Below are 17,453 nucleotides of genomic sequence, written 5' to 3'. Positions count from 1 at the left end.
CTCATCCGAGGACTCCGGGACCCCGATGACGCGCACGTTGTTGCGCCTGGCCCGGCTCTCAAAGTCCTCCAGCCGGCGGGCGGCGAGATCACTAGCGGTCCATACTATTGACTTGGGTATAGGCTCCCCGCCTGGTAGACTTAGCCTTCAGCCGATCCACCTCTGCTTTGCCCGACATGGTTGATACCAAGCAGGTCGGTTCAGATAAGACGGGTCCCTCTCAATGAAAGGAATCAGGAGTGATCAGTTCTGCAGTGGGCCACCAGAGTAGCCTGCAGAGCGTCCATAGGGTAATAAAGCCACCAAGAGCTCTCCAGGGGCAGGGCTGACAAAGGGAGAGAAAGCGAAAGTGAAAGGACGGGGACCTCCGTCCGACAGTTCACACCTCGCCTGGCCGTTGTTGTTCAACTAGAAGTCGGGCATCCTGCCAACTCTAGCCCCTGGCATCCCTCGGAGATAGGCCGCAATCTCCCGTCAGGCATAAGTCCGGTTCCCGGTGGGCGATCCGACCGCGGGTAGCATCAATCGCCTCCCTGACAGGTCATCCACACGATGCCATGCATACCGACAGGATTAGAGACAGGATAGTCGACGGAGGGCGCGAGGGTCTCGGGAGCTCAGAGCTCACGCGGCCATCTTGGTCTAGCGCTAGGCTCCTCCCCCCAATATAGTTTTTAATTGTACGGCTTTCTGTACCTACAGACTACAATTACTCTATTCAATATTCAATATTCTTAATATTGCACATTACTTTTAGATGAATCCTAAAGTGTACTCTCTGTGTGATCATGTTCAGATCATTTACCGAATTCATTGTTACCATAACAACTGCTTCAATAGCATCCTGGCAATGACCCTGCTGCTTATCAATCAAATTATAAAATGTGGGGCCTACTATCACATTGGTTCTGGTGGTCACATGCAAGTACTGCACCCATGTGTTCTTTGGATCCAGTTTAAGTTGTATTAAATTAAACAATGGATCTATTACAACCAGTGTACAAACTACCACGGGGCAGTGCAACACAGGGAACTTTATTATATCTGAACCACTGTGTTGGGATTTTACAGGACACCAATATTTCTTCACTGACGTATTACTTTTCAAGAGAGCTACAGTCACTAACGTCAACTGACAAACACCTAGAACTTTCACATTACGCTCTTAAACATCATCAAATGCCACAATAATTTGAAAACTCTAGCATGATACTGTCTTTAAAAGATAAGAAACTATGTCCAGCCAGTATTTTGCTTCATGTTAGAAATTAGGTTTCTGCTTGACTGGGGTGTGAGCCCTGGTCAAGCAGTAACCACAATCCTAGTCAAAGTAAGGCACCAGTAATCCCCAAATTAACCTGTGCCCACCCTCTGGTAGCTTTTTACAAAGCAGTCAGGCATAACTTGAAGGCAATGTGTAAAGTATTTTTGCAACACTTCAGAGAATAACACAGGGAATACACCACAAAAAGACTCCACACCAGGTTAGAAAAATATAGTTTAATTGATAAATAAAACAAGACCAAAACCATAAAACTCAGATAAGTCGAAGCGGAGTAATTCATTTTTGAAGATTAAACTGTAAAATAGTGCTTAGAAACAAGTGCCAACCGGGGATATCTGGTCGCGCTAGACCAGGTCAAATCCAAAAGTTCAGGCCAACCGCAATGGAGCGCGGTCCGATACCGTCCCTGATTGGTCCCGCTGAAGTTTTACCTTCTAAAGAATTGTGCCAAGAGTCCTGTTCTGGGGGGGAAGTTCGCCGCAGCAAAGAGAGCATCTCTGGCGGTGATCGGTGGGGCACAAAAAGCAGGTCGGGTGTCTCGGACGATGCTTGCTGTTCGAAGACGGACTTGTGGCGGGTCACGCTTGATTTCAAGATCTACAGATACACCCAAGGGTCCAGGGACCTGAGAGGTCCTCTTGTGGGTCAGGAACTCATAGAATATGGTTCCAGGATCTGTGTGGAGCCTGCTATGTCCCTGAGGCTCAGATCATAAGGCCAGAAGACTAGCTCTTTGAGTCCCTCTGAGGTCCTAGATTCAAGACGGGTTCCAGGTCCAGCTCTTCCTCTCCAGGCAAGAGGGCAGCAGGCAGCAGGTCAGCACAGCAAGGCAGAAGCTCCTTCAGAGCAGCAGCCCAGTAGAGTGACCCTTCCAGCAGCACAGCAGTCCTTCTTCCTGGCAGAGTGTCCACAGGTCCAGAGGTGTACTGAAGTGGTGGTGTCTGAGGTCCATTACTTATACCCAGTTGTACCTTTGAAGTTGAGAAAACTTCAAAGATATTCCTTTGAAGTGCAGAGAGTCTCTGCCCTGGCTCCATACTCACTACAGGAGAGGAATACACAAAGCCAACTGTGAACCCACCCCAGACATGTGATAAGAGACAGGCAGCAGGCACCAAATGGCTAACGCAAGAAAATACCAACTTTCTAAAAGTGGGATTTTCAGACTTGCAATTTAAAATCCAATTTCCCCATAAGTTGTGATTTTAAATTGTGATTTTAGAGACACCAGACTTGGGGGGTCTTATCGCTTCCTAATTGGAAATAACACTTATAAAATGTAATAAGGTAAATACACTGCACCCTGCCTCTGTCCAGTCCAGGGTCTACCTTAGGGGTGACTTGTATGTTTTAAAAGGACATTTTGGGCCTAGCAAAAGGTTTTAATTGCCAGGTCAACAGAGCAGTTAAAAACTGCATACGCAGGCTCTGCAATGGCAGGCCTGGGACACGTTTAAAGGGCCACTTAAGTGGGTGGCACAGCCAATGAAGCAGGCCTACTAGTAGCATTTAATTTACAGGCCCTGGACACATGTAGAGCACTTCACGAGGGACTTATAAGTACATTTATTATGCCAAATGTGGACAAGCCAATGCAACCACGTTTTAAGGAGAGAGCACAAGCACTTTAGTGCTGGTTAGCAGTGTTAAAGTGCATTGAGTCCTAAATCCAACAAAAATTAATTCAGCAAAAACGGGAGGAGGAAGGCAAAATGTTTTGGGGTGACCCTGCAGAAAGGGCCATTTCCAACAAGGCACATTTGAGCAGTGTTCTTGTCTAGGTAGACCATGGTGTTTCCAGCAGATCAGTTCAATAAAAAAACAAATACTTGGTGTGGGGGTGGCTGTATAAATAAAGTACAAAGATGTGCGTTATTTCCCTTGGGAGTAATGTCCCCAACTGTGCACTCCTTAAATGTGCTTCAACTGTTTTCAATAAGTTTCAATAAAGTTTCATACAAATTTGTTCAATGGTTTCTTCTTTTTATTTCATATTATTAATTTCTTTTCTTGATTTTGAATAGTTTTATACTATTGCATTCATAGTATAACATTAATTCCGCCCAATGCATTTCGGGCTTTGCCCTTCTTCAGGGGACTTACATTCTGAAAATACAAGAAAGGTAAAATTTGAATGATGTTTACAAAACTCAATTTACAATTGTTATCTACTCGAAATTTCAAAAAACGTTTAAGAAGTAGATGAACGGAAACCCGTTTTAGATTTACAAACCTGACAGTGAAACATGTCTTATACTATAGTACATTTAATTAAATTAAAAAACGTAATGCTTCAAAACAGTACAAATGAAAAATGAATTATCGTCTGAAACGTGTTTATTTTTAATATGAAAATTGGGGGGATAACTGTTCTTTCCAACCGTTTGTTTACGGCGTGGTGCGTGATGTTTGTAAACAATAGTACAGGTGAGAAAGACACTTGTGCTTTAGCTGGCTGTAGGTAGCATTGATGAAAATTGGCGCGGGAAAGTGTGAAAGTCTGACCTTACTTTAAGCGCCGGTATCATGCCTTTTTAAAAAAGAAGTATCTAAAGGCGCCTGAGTGCAAAGACCTGGTATTGAATGCTATTATGTTTTCGCTAAAAATGTAAACGGGCGATCAAAGTTTAACGCTCACCTTCGGATGACGATTACGTGCTGGTACCGGAAGTGATACTTCGTGTGTTTGTGCGTGTCTGACGTGAATCAGTCGTAAATACTAATTCGCGAATCAGGTGTTGCCCGATAGTAAAAAAGTACTACATATTTCGTACGATGTAAGTGAAGAAAACAGACTGCGGATACGAACGCAAATAGAGATGAATAAATAACATAAGTGTTTTTGATTGCTGCATTTAATTTTGGCGGTTCATATTATCACCCAAAAAAATTGCAAAATTAAAAAATAAGGAATACTGCGACTGCGATGCAGTGTGTAAGAGGACAGACTACTCCGTTTTACGTTTGTGTGTTCAAGAATATCAATAAAGATTGCCTGCTCATAAGATTAAAATAGTGAATTGTGGGAATGATGAAATGTCAAAGATAAGTGAAAGATATGAATCTTTTGGTTGATGTATCAAAACACAGGTCGTGTAAACGATCCATATGATCGTATGGTCAAAGGGGGACGGTACAAAGAGACGGATAAAAGAATGTGAATTGTTCTGTTCACCCTACTTTGAATTTATCTGACTGTATTTCCTCAATACAATAGGATAATTATTAATTTCAGAACTACATGATTTCAGAACTGCATGATTTCAGAACTAATAAGAAAAAATTGATAAGAAAAAATTGTTTTACACAGTTCTTCTGGTGTGATCATGTTACAACATTGGCATATGTTAATAGTGGTTATCGAAATTTATAAGAAACATCCAAAGTCTAAACGTTCATTCAACTTATTGAAAACAGTTGAAGCACATTCAAGGAGTGCACAGTTTGGGATGTTATTCCCAAGGGAAATAACGCACATCTTTGTAGTATCACGTACCTTGTGCTCAGAAGGGTTACCAACTCTGCACCCATTATCTCGATGAATTACGATTAAATTTAAATTTGACCACACAAATACATCAAGGAGTGCGAAGGTTCCACATTCCAATTGGATTCACGTATTATCTTCTCTGAGCAACAGTGGAACACGCACCCATACAAAAATCACCATGCAATTTGACGACATTTCACATACCACGGATCAACGAGCAGAAACATTCTTATTTACAGAAGAAGACACACATCGCATTTACTCTCTCATTCAGGAACCTGAAAGTACAAGTACTAGTACGGGCTCAACACAATCAAACATCAAGCAACTATTATACATGTCTAAACGCATCGTTAACCAACGTTTACACGCCAGCACATTAATCAAATATCACAAAGTGCAACGTATTCCTCGTGGATTAAGGATATCCCTCAAATCAACTCTCTGTAAAAACAATACACGATTTACTGAGAAATGGCATGCCATATTGAACAAATGTTCACTAGATGTAATCCTACTAATCATTGAAGAATTGGCCAAACTTATTGAGGAGTTGAACAAAGAGGTCTGTCAACTGAAACATGAATTAACTACCAACCAATTGGGCAGAGATATAGGCACGACGGCGACAACAGAAATCACCCTCAGATAGATCTTCTGAAGAAACATCATCAGATGAATAACAGTACAGAAAACGAACATCCACTACTGGCACCAGTGAAAGATCTGATCATTCTCACACTCCCACGTCTGGCAATCTACAATCACAAATACCAACGACCAATGTTTCTTTTTTAGAACCAGGCCAAGAACAACAAGAAGATCCAGGAGGATCAGGTACAAAAAGAAAACCAATAACAGACCCAGTGGCCAAATATACGAGAAGCCAGAAACCCTAGTCATCAACATCTCCAATCAACACATCACAGAATTTCAAAAAAAGACTTTACAGAAAGGAACCTCGTTTGTCCCCACATACCATTCTAATATCTTGGAAACACAAATCTGTATATTCAAATTTCTACGATATTTACGACTCCGACATTTTTTCTCCAACATTGTAGAGAAAAAAGACGAACCCAAACAAGACATCCTAATGGGATTAAGGAACAAGAGTAAATATATACCACCAGTAAGTCACAAAGTACTCGATGCTTTCAAAAAAGTTGTCCTTAAGGACATGGATCAGATTTTTAAACAACCCAGATCCAAAATCACCAACATCACCCAAAAAGAAAAACGAGCATTGAAACAACTAGCCTCTAACAAAGACATCACCATACGACAAGCAGATAAAGGTGGAGCACTTATAATCATGGATACTGATTTTTACACCATGAACGTCAACGAACACGTGAACGACATAGAAACATATATGAAATTCAATACGGATCCTACCATTGAATTTACAAAAATTCTAACCTCGATTATAAATTCTGCAGTGAATCGTGGTGTAATTGGTAGTAAAGAAAAGGAATACCTAATCAAGAACAATCCAGCCATTCCGTACATCTACATGATCCCCAAAATACATAAGCATGCAACTCAACCACCATTTCGACCAATTGTCTCAACAATTAATTCAATCCATGAACCCATCGGAAAGTTCATTGACAGGCATTTGCAACCAATTGTGAGCAACATGTTTACATACATAAAGGACACCACACATTTCTTGAACATCTTGGAAAACCATAAAATTCACTTTTCCAAAGACATGATTATGTGTACGATTGATGTTAAATCGTTATACACCTCGATACCACATGATTTGGGATTAACAGCTGTAGAAAGTTTTCTGATGTCAAGTAATAAGGATGAAGATCTCAAAGTGTTTTTGATGGAGTTATTGCATTTCACTCTTTACCACAGCTACTTTCAATGGAACAACTTATTTTATGTACAATCATCTGGTACATCTATGGGAAACTGTGCTGCACCTAGCTACGCCAACATCTTCATGTATCGATTTGAATTGGACAATATACTACAACAACCAGAATGGCAACTAAATTTGATCTTGTATAAAAGATACATTGATGACATTTTTTTAATCTGGAGAGGATCAGAGAGCACTCTTAACACCGTCATCCAAAATCTGAATCAAGTCAATGACAGAATTTCATTCACATCCAACATTAGCCATCACCAAATATCCTTTTTGGACGTATTAGTTACCAACGTTGACGGAACATTACAAACCAGTATCTACAACAAACCCACAGGCAGAAACAATTTATTACACTTTCATAGTTCCATCAACCATCACTCAAAAAACATTTACCATTTTCACAGTTGCTCCGAATCAAACGAATTGCTTCCACAGAAGACATCTACAACAAGCACAAAGTAATTACCCTCAACAAATTCAAACAGAGAGGATATCCTGAACCCATATTAACAGACGCCATGGAAAGAGTTCAAAAATTGGAAAGAAATGTATTACTCACATCAAAATCCAAAAGTGATGAACAAAGGTCCGTTTTCGTTTCAAAATAATCCAGCAGAAGTCAAAGGATCAAAAAATCCATCCTAAAACATTGGCCACTACTCACATTGGAAGAAGATTTCGAGGGTATCTTTTCATTAAACCCCAGATTTGCGTATTACGCACCAATAACATCAAAGAGTTACTAAAAGAAAAAGAAGATACATTTATATCTCTTAACCCCTTCGCTGCCAGGCCTTTTCCCCTCCTGTGCCACGCCCTTTTTTGGCTATTTGGGGTAGTGCGCGCTGAGGCCCCTGTAACTTTTTGACCACATAAGGTATCCACGCCAAATTTGCATCCTTTTCTTCCAACATCATGGGGATTCTAAAGGTACTCAGGGTTTGTGGATTCTCCTAGAGGGGTCACAGAAATGAGCCAAAATACAGCAACATTTAGTTTTTTTTCGGAAAAATTGGAAAAACGGGCTGGAAATGAAAGCACCTGGGTTTTTCCCTGCAAATGTTATCAAAAAAGGGTTTGTGGGGTTGAAATCACCATTTTCCCAGCTTTTTGGGGATACCAGACATTTTTTACACAGTTTTGGCATTTTTCTGGGACATAGCCTAATTTTGCTATTTTTTGTGCTTTTGACCTCCTTCCAGTTAATGGCAGAAATGGGTACAAAAGCAATTATGGATCCTGGAAAGCTATACATTTTCGAGAAGAAGACAAAATCCTGAATTCAGCAAGGGGTCATTTGTATAGATCCATCAAGGTTTTTTTATAGAAACTAACAGTTAAATATAGGATAAATTGAAAATTAGTTGGAAAAAAAAGCCTTTCGTGTCAACTTTTTCACCTGTAACTTCTTCTAATTATGACAGCTCTTTGAAAGCAATATACCATTACATTCGCTGGACATTACTGGTTGTGGGGATATATAGGACTTGTAGGTTCACCAAGAACCCGACGAACCCAGAGCCAAAAACTGAGCAGCAACTTGCAATGGTTTTTTATTATGTACCAGGTATATAGTAATTATTCTGTAAAAATGTGTACATGGAAAAATCGGTATGAAAGAACCCTATGTATTTCTGAAATGGGAACAAAATATAGAGTTTAGAAACAGTAGATATTTGCACATTTCCGAAATTGGGAATACTCATACTAGCATGAGAATTATCAGTCATTTTTTAGAATGACTTCTTTTTTACACAATATCTTTCATTTGGAAGGCAGAAATGCATCGAAAGTCAATAGATAACAACAGTTCCTTTACAAAACTGAATTACCCTAAGTCTCCCGATAAAAATGGTACCTCACTTGTGTGGGTAGGCATAGTGACCGCGACAGGAAATGGCGCAAAATGCAACGTGGTCTCAACTCAATATCGCAGTGAAAATTTTCCCTTTTTTGGCAAAGTGCCTAGTTCTAGTTTTTGAACCCTAGCTCTGCGGGCACCTTGGGAAACCTAGCAAACCTATACATTTTTTAAAACTAGACACCCAGGGGAATCCAGGATGGGGTGACTTGACTTCCTCCCACCAGGGCATGTTACCCAGAATCCCTTGCAAACCTAAACAATTGTCAAAAAAACACATTTTCCACACATTTCTGTGGTGGAAAGTTCCGGAATCTGCGTGGATCCACAAATTTCCACCCACCTTGCCTTCCCCAAAGTCTTACGAGAAAAATGGTACCTCACTTGTGTGGGTCGGCCTAGTGCCCGCAACAGGAAACGGCGCAAAACGCAACGTGGTCACAACTCAATATCGCAGTGAAAATTTACCCTTTTTTGGCAAAGTGCCTAGCTCTAGTTTTTGAACCTTAGCTCTACGGGCACCTTGGGAAACCTAGCAAACCTATACATTTTTGAAAACTAGACACCCAGGGGAATCCAGGATGAGGTGACTTGACTGCCTCCCACCAGGGTCTGTTACCCAGAATCCCTTGCAAACCTAAAAAATTGACAAAAAAAACACATTTTCCCCACATTTCTGTGGTGGAAAGTTCCGGAATCTGCGTGGATCCACAAATTTCCACCCACCCCGCGTTCCCCAAAGTCTTACAAGAAAAACGGTACCTCACTTGTGTGGGTCGGCCTAGTGCCCGCGACAGGAAACGGCGCAAAACGCAACGTGGTCACACCTCAATTTCGCAGTGAAAAATGACCCTTTTTTGGCAAAATGTCTAGCTGTAGATTTTGAACCCTAGCTCTGCGGGCACCTTGGGAAACCTAGCAAACCTATACATTTTTGAAAACTAGACACCCAGGGGAATCCAGGATGGGGTGACTTGACTGCCTCCCACCAGGGTCTGTTACCCAGAATCCCTTGCAAACCTAAAAAATTGACAAAAAAAACAAATTTTCCCCACATTTCTGTGGTGGAAAGTTCCGGAATCTGCGTGGATCCACAAATTTCTATGCACCCCGCGTTCCCCAAAGTCTTACGAGAAAAACGGTACCTCACTTGTGTGGGTCGGCCTAGTGCCCGCGACAGGAAACGGCGCAAAACGCAACGTGGTCAAACCTCAATTTCGCAGTGAAAAATGACCCTTTTTTGGCAAAATGTCTAGCTTTAGTTTTTGAACCCTAGCTCTGCGGGCACCTTGGGAAACCTAGCAAACCTATACATTTTTGAAAACTAGACACCTGTGTGCTTCCAGGGAGGCATGGCTTGCGTGGATCCCCCAGCATTTCCTTACCCAGAATCCCCTGCAAACCTCAATTTTAGCTGAAGAAATCACATTTTTCACACATTTTTGTGTGGGAAAGTTGAGGCATCACTGGGTTGACACAAATTTCCTACCACCCAGCGTTCCCCCGGGTCTTCCGATAAAAACGATGCCTCACTCGTGTAGGAGGCCCAAGCACCCGCGACTGGCAAGGCCCCAAAACGTATTGAGGCGACATGAAAATTGCCTACCTAAAAACGACCTGGTTTCGCAAAGGGGTCACCTGGGTTTTTGGCCCGGTGCTCGGCGGCCACCTGGGGGAACCTACCAAATACACACATTTCTGAAACCTAGACACCCGGGGGATTCCAGGGAGGTATGGCTTGCATGGATCCCCCAACGTTTCCTTACCCAGAATGCCCTGCAAACCTCAAATTTAGCTGAAAAAATCACCTTTTTCACACATTTTTGTGTGGGAAAGTTGTGGCATCACCGGGCTGACACAAATTTCCTACCACCCAGCGTTCCCCCAGGTCTCCCGATAAAAACGGTGCTTCACTCGTGTGGGAGGCCCAAGTACCCGCGACAGGCAAGGCCCCAAAACGTATTGAGGCGACATGAAAATTGCCTACCTCAAAACGACCTGGTTTTGAAAGGGGGGTCACCTGGGTTTTTGGCCCCGTGCTCGGCGGCCACCCAAGGGACACTACCAAATCCACACATTTCTGAAAACTAGACACCCGGGGGATTCCAGGGAGGTATGGCTTGCGTGGATCCCCCAACGTTTCCTTACCCAGAATGCCCTGCAAACCTCAAATTTAGCTGAAAAAATCACCCTTTTCACACATTTTTGTGTGGGAAAGTTGTAGCATCACCGGGCTGACACAAATTTCCTACCACCCAGCGTTCCCCTGGGTCTCCCGATAAAAACGGTGCCTCACTCGTGTGGGAGACCCAAGTACCCGCGACAGGCAAGGGCCCAAAACGTAGTGAGGCGCACTACGCTTAGGACCCTTGCCTGTTGAGGCGCACTACGGTTTGGACCCTGGGCTGTCGTGGGTACTTGGGCCTCCCACACGAGTGAGGCTCCGTTTTTATCGGGAGACCCGGGGGAACGCTGGGTGGTAGGAAATTTGTGTCAGCCCGGTGATGCCTCAACTTCCCACACAAAAATGTGTGAAAAAGGTGACTTTTTCAGCTAAATTTGAGGTTTGCAGGGCATTCTGGGTAAGGAAACGTTGGGGGATTCACGCAAGCCATACCTCCCTGCAATCCCCCGGGTGTCTAGTTTTCAGAAATGTGTGGGTTTGGTAGGTTCCCCTAGCTGGCCACCGAGCACGGGCCAAAAACCCAGGTGACCCCCCTTGCAAAACCAGGTCGTTTTGAGGTAGGCAATTTTCATGTCGCCTCAATACGTTTTGGGCCCTTGCCTGTCGCGGGTACTTGGGCCTCCCACACGAGTGAGGCACCATTTTTATCGGGAGACCCGGGGGAACGCTGGGTGGTAGGAAATTTGTGTCAGCCCGGTGATGCCACAACTTTCCCACACAAAAATGTGTGAAAAAGGTGATTTTCTCAGCTACATTTGAGGTTAGCAGGGCATTCTGGGTAAGGAAACGTTGGGGGATCCACGCAAGCCATACCTCCCTGGAATCCCCCGGGTGTCTAGTTTTCAGAAATGTGTGGGTTTGGTAGGTTCCCCTAGGTGGCCGCCGAGCACCGGGCCAAAAACCCAGGTGACCCCCCTTGCAAAACCAGGTCATTTTGAGGTAGGCAATTTTCATGTCGTCTCAATACGTTTTGGGCCCTTGCCTGTCGCGGGTACTTGGGCCTCCCACACGAGTGAGGCACCGTTTTTATCGGGAGACCCGGGGGAATGCTGGGTGGTAGGAAATTTGTGTCAGCCCGGTGATGCCTCAACTTTCCCACACAAAAATGTGTGAAAAAGGTGATGTTTTCAGCTAAATTTGAGGTTTGCAGTGCATTCTAGGTAAGGAAACGTTGGGGGATCCACGCAAGCCATACCTCCCTGGAATCCCCCGGGTGTCTAGTTTTCAGAAATGTGTGGGTTTGGTAGGTTCCCCTAGGTGGCCGCTGAGCACCGGGCCAAAAACCCAGGTGACCCCCCTTGCAAAACCAGGTCGTTTTGAGGTAGGCAATTTTCATGTCGCCTCAATACGTTTTGGGACCTTGCCTGTCGCGGGTACTTGGGCCTCCCACACGAGTGAGGCACCGTTTTTATCGGGAGACCCGGGGGAACGCTGGGTGGTAGGAAATTTGTGTCAGCCCGGTGATGCCACAACTTTCCCACACAAAAATGTGTGAAAAAGGTGATTTTTCAGCTAAATTTGAGGTTTGCAGGGCATTCTGGGTAAGGAAACGTTGGGGGATCCACGCAAGCCATACCTCCCTGGAATCCCCCGCGTGTCTAGTTTTCAGAAATGTGTGGGTTTGGTAGGTTCCCCAAGGTGGCCGCCGAGCACCGGGCCAAAAACCCAGGTGACCCCCCTTGCAAAACCAGGTCGTTTTGAGGTAGGCAATTTTCATGTCGCCTCAATACGTTTTGGGACCTTGCCTGTCGCGGGTACTTGGGCCTCCCACACGAGTGAGGCACCGTTTTTATCGGGAGACCCGGGGGAACGCTGGGTGGTAGGAAATTTGTGTCAGCCCGGTGATGCCACAACTTTCCCACACAAAAAATTGTGAAAAAGGTGATTTTTTCAGCTAAATTTGAGGTTTGCAGGGCATTCTGGGTAAGGAAACGTTGGGGGATCCACGCAAGCCATACCTCCCTGGGATCCCCCGGGTGTCTACTTTTTAGACATGTGTGGGTTTGGTAGGTTTCCCTAGGTGGCCGCCAAGCCCGGGGCCAAAAACTCATAGGACCCCCTTTGCAAAACCAGGTTGTTTTGAGAAAGGTAATTTTGATGTCTCCTCAATAGGTTTTGGGCCCTTGCCTGACGCGGGCACTATGCCTACCCACGCAAGTGAGGTACGATTTTTCTCTGAAGACTTTGGGGAACGCAGGGTGGGTGGAATTTTGTGGACCCACGCAGATTCCAGAACTTTCCGACAAAGAAATGTGAGGAAAATGTGTTATTTTGAACACATTTTTAGGTTTGCAATGGATTCTGGGTAACAGAACCTGGTGAGAGCCAGTGAAGTCACCCCATCCAGGATTGCCCTCGGTGTCTAGTTTTAAAGAATGTACAGTTTTGCTAGGTTTGCCTACGTGCCAACTGCGCTAGGGCCCAAAATCCACAGGTATGCACATTTCTAAAAAAAAAATCGGAGCCCAGTGGGCTTTCTGCCGCCCTGGGGGGGAATCGGGGAAGGGGGTTTCATCCTGATATGCCCCTAAAGGGGCAGAAAGACTGTGGCTATTTTTTGTGGGGGTGGGGGCATTGGTATGACCAATTTGGGCAGTCCCCACCCCCACGCATAAAAAAAGCCTGCATACTCGCTGGCGCCTACTGGGCTTTCTGCCCCCACAGGGGGCAGATCATGGGCCACTCCCACCATCTGCCCTCCCGGGGGGCAGAAAGACTGGAATTTCTCTGGGGGTGGGGTGGGGTATTGTCATGCCCATTTTGGGGAGCCCCTACCCCTACACTAATAAAACAAAAAAATCCATGGTTTCTAGTGGGCATTCTGCGCCCCCAGGGGGGGCCAGATTGGGGGCTACAGCTCCCATCTGCCTCCTGGGGGGCAGAAAGACTGACATTTTTGTGGGGGGGAGAGTGGAGGCATTGGCGTGCCCGTTTCGGGCAGTCCACACCCTAAAAACAATTGCGCCAAAAAAATCCCTGGTGTTTAGTGGGCTTTCTGCCCCCCCCCGAAGGGGCAGATTAGGGGCCAATGCCCCATCTGCCCCCCGGGGGGGCAGAAAGACTGTATAAATTGGGGGGTGGGGTGGGGTGGGGGTACGGGCCTGCCCGTTTTGGCAGCCCCCACCCTAAAAAATAAAAATAAAAACGAATCCCTGGTGTTTAGTGGGCTTTCTGCCCCCCGAAGGGGCAGATTAGGGGCCAATGCCCCATCTTCCCCCTGGGGGGGCAGAAAGACTGTAGTAATTGGGGGGGTGGGGGCATGGGCCTGCCCGTTTTGGGCAGCCCCCACCCCTATTTTTTTTTTTTTACAATTCTCTGGTGTCTAGTGGGCTTTTTGCCCCCCGGAGGGGCAGATTGGGGGCCGATGCCCCATCTGCCCCCCAGGGGGGGCAGAAAGGCTGTAATGGTGGTGGGTGGGGGCATTGGCTTGCCTGTTGCGGGCAGCCCCCACCCTAAAAATAAAACTAAAAACTAATCCCTGGTGTTTAGTGGGCTTTCTGCCCCCCCCGGAGGGGCAGATTAGGGGCCAATGCCCCATCTGCCCCCTGGGGGGGGCAGAAAGACTGTAGTAATTGGGGGGGGCATGGGCCTGCCCATTTTGGGCAGCCCCCACCCCTATTTATTTTTTTACACAACTTCCCTGGTGTCTAGTGGGCTTTTTACCCCCCCCGGGGGGGCAGATTGAGGGCTAATGCCCCCATATGCCCCCCAGGGGGGGCAAAAAGACTAAAATTCCCAAAAATACACAGGGGGGAGCAAAGGCCCTTGCCCAAGGGGCCGCTCCCCCCTCCCTGGTGTCTAGTGGTTAGATCCCTGCTTGGGGATCGCCCTCCTGTGGCGATCCCCAAGCAGGGATCCACTGGGGAGAGGTACCATTAGAAAGGAGAGATTCTCCCCTTTCCAACGATACCTCTCCCGTCTTTCTACGTGCTCAGGGGGCTGAGATAGCCCCCTGAGCACGTACAAAGTGAAACCTGAAATGAGCCTCTTGGCTCATTTCAGTTTCACTTTCACTGTAATGACGTCGGTGCGACGTGCGCGTCAATCGTCATTACAGTGAAAGGGGGGGGGGGGCCTCGGGTGCTGGGGAAGCTCTTCCCCAGCTCCTGAGGCTATTTTTGCAGAAAGGGAATCCCTCTGGTGCCCGCACCAGAGGGATTCCCTAGGGTATGCCTCATGACGAGCTGGACTCGTCATGGTCACAGCGCGACTGTGCTCCATGACGAGTCCAGCTCATCATGGGCATACAAGGGGTTAAACCTTATCGCAGTACCTTACCATGCCACAATTGCGGCAACTGCAACGCAATAATCAAAGGAAATCAAATGAGTCAACCAACAATGGGTACTCTTGTAAAACTCAAAGTAACAGGAACTTGTGACAGTACTAACTTGATTTACATGTTGAAATGCCCATGTGGAACAGCATATGTGGGAAAAACGCAAAGGAAAATCAAAACACAGATAATCGAACATAAGAGTAATATCCGACTCAACAATAGTAAATCCACAGTGGCAGTGCATTTCAATTTGTTCAACCACAATCCAAGTCAACTACGCTTTTGCATTTTAGAAATCGTGCCAACATTACCCGGCCGGCATAATCAGCAGTACCTCCTAAGAAGGGAAACCTTTTGGATAAATCATCTATAGACTCTTCAACCGAAAGGCATGAATGAACGTTTAGACTTTGGATGTTTCTTATAAATTTCGATAACCACTATTAACATATGCCAATGTTGTAACATGATCACACCAGAAGTACTGTGTAAAACAATTTTTTCTTATCAATTTTTTCTTATTAGTTCTGAAATCATGTAGTTCTGAAATTAATAATTATCCTATTGTATTGAGGAAATACAGTCAGATAAATTCAAAGTAGGGTGAACAGAACAATTCACATTCTTTTATCCGTCTCTTTGTATCACCCCCCCCTTTGACCATACGATCATATGGATCGTTTACACGACCCGTGCTTTGATACATCAACCAAAAGATTCATATCTTTCACTTATCTTTGACATTTCATCATTCCCACAATTCACTATTTTAATCTTATGAGCAGGCAATCTTTATTGATATTCTTGAACACACAAACGTAAAACGGAGTAGTCTGTCCTCTTACACACTGCATCGCAGTCGCAGTATTCCTTATTTATTTATTTTTCTATTTTTTTTGGGTGATAATATGAACCGCCAAAATTAAATGCAGCAATCAAAAACACTTATGTTATTTATTCATCTCTATTTGCGTTCGTATCCGCAGTCTGTTTTCTTCACTTACGTCGTACGAAATAGGTAGTACTTTTTTATTGTCGGGCAACACCTGATTCGCGAGTTAGTATTTACGGCCGATTCACGTCAGACACGTGCAAACACATGAAGTATCACTTCCGGTACCAGCACGTAATCGTCGTCCGAAGGTGAGCGTTAAACTTTGATCGTCCGTTTAATTTTTTAGCGAAAACAAAATAGCATTCAATACCAGGTCTTTGCACTCAGGCGTCTTTTAGATACTTCTTTTTTAAAAACACGTGATACCGGCGCTTAAAGTAAGGTCAGACTTTCACACTTTCCCGCGCCAATTTTCATCAATGCTACCTACAGCCAGCTAAAGCACAAGTGTCTTTCTCACCTGTACTATTGTTTACAAACATCACGCACCACGCCATAAACAAACGGTTGGAAAGAACAGTTATCCCCCCCAATTTTCAAATTAAATGTAAACACGTTTCAGACGATAATTCATTTTTCATTTGTACTGTTTTGAAGCATTATGTTTTTTAATTTAATTAAATGTACTACAGTATAAGACATGTTTCACTGTCAGGTTTGTAAATCTAAAACGGGCTTCCGTTCATCTACTTCTTAAAAGTTTTTTGATATTTCGAGTAGATAACAATTGTAAATTGAGTCTTGTAAACATCATGCAAATTTTACCTTTCTTGTACTTTCAGAATGTAAGTCCCCTGAAGAAGGGCAAAGCCCGAGATGCATTGGGCGGAATTAATGTTATACTATGAATGCAATAGTATAAAACTATTCAAAATCGAGAAAAGAAATTAATAATATGAAATAAAAAGAAGAAACCATTGAACAAATTTGTATGAAACTTTATTGAAACTTATTGAAAACAGTTGAAGCACATTCAAGGAGTGCACAGTTGGGGACGTTACTCCCAAGGGTAAAAAAGCACATCTTTGTAGTATCACTTACCTTGTGCTCAGAAGGTTTACCAACTCTGCACCCATTATCTCGATGAATTACGATTAAATTTAAATTTGACCACACAAATACATCAAGAAGTGCGAAGGTTCCACATTCCAATTGGATTCACGTATTATCTTCTCTGAGCAACAGTGGAACACGCACCCATACAAAAATCACCATGCAATTTGATGACATTTCACATACCACGGATCAACGAGCAGAAACATTCTTATTTACAGAAGAAGACACACATCGCATTTACTCTCTCATTCAGGAACCTGAAAGTACTAGTACGGGCTCAACACAATCAAACATCAAGCAACTATTATACATGTCTAAACGCATCGTTAACCAACGTTTACACGCCAGCACATTAATCAAATATCACAAAGTGCAACGTATTCCTCGTGGATTAAGGATATCCCTCAAATCAACTCTCTGTAAAAACAATACACGATTTACTGAGAAATGGCATGCCATATTGAACAAATGTTCACTAGATCTAATCCTACTAATCATTGAAGAATTGGCC

The sequence above is a fragment of the Triturus cristatus genome, chromosome 12 (genome assembly GCF_964204655.1).
Source record: "Triturus cristatus chromosome 12, aTriCri1.1, whole genome shotgun sequence".
Classification (NCBI taxonomy): domain Eukaryota; kingdom Metazoa; phylum Chordata; class Amphibia; order Caudata; family Salamandridae; genus Triturus; species Triturus cristatus.
The sequence above is the reverse complement of the archived record's forward strand: the minus strand, read 5'-3'. Positions refer to the sequence as shown.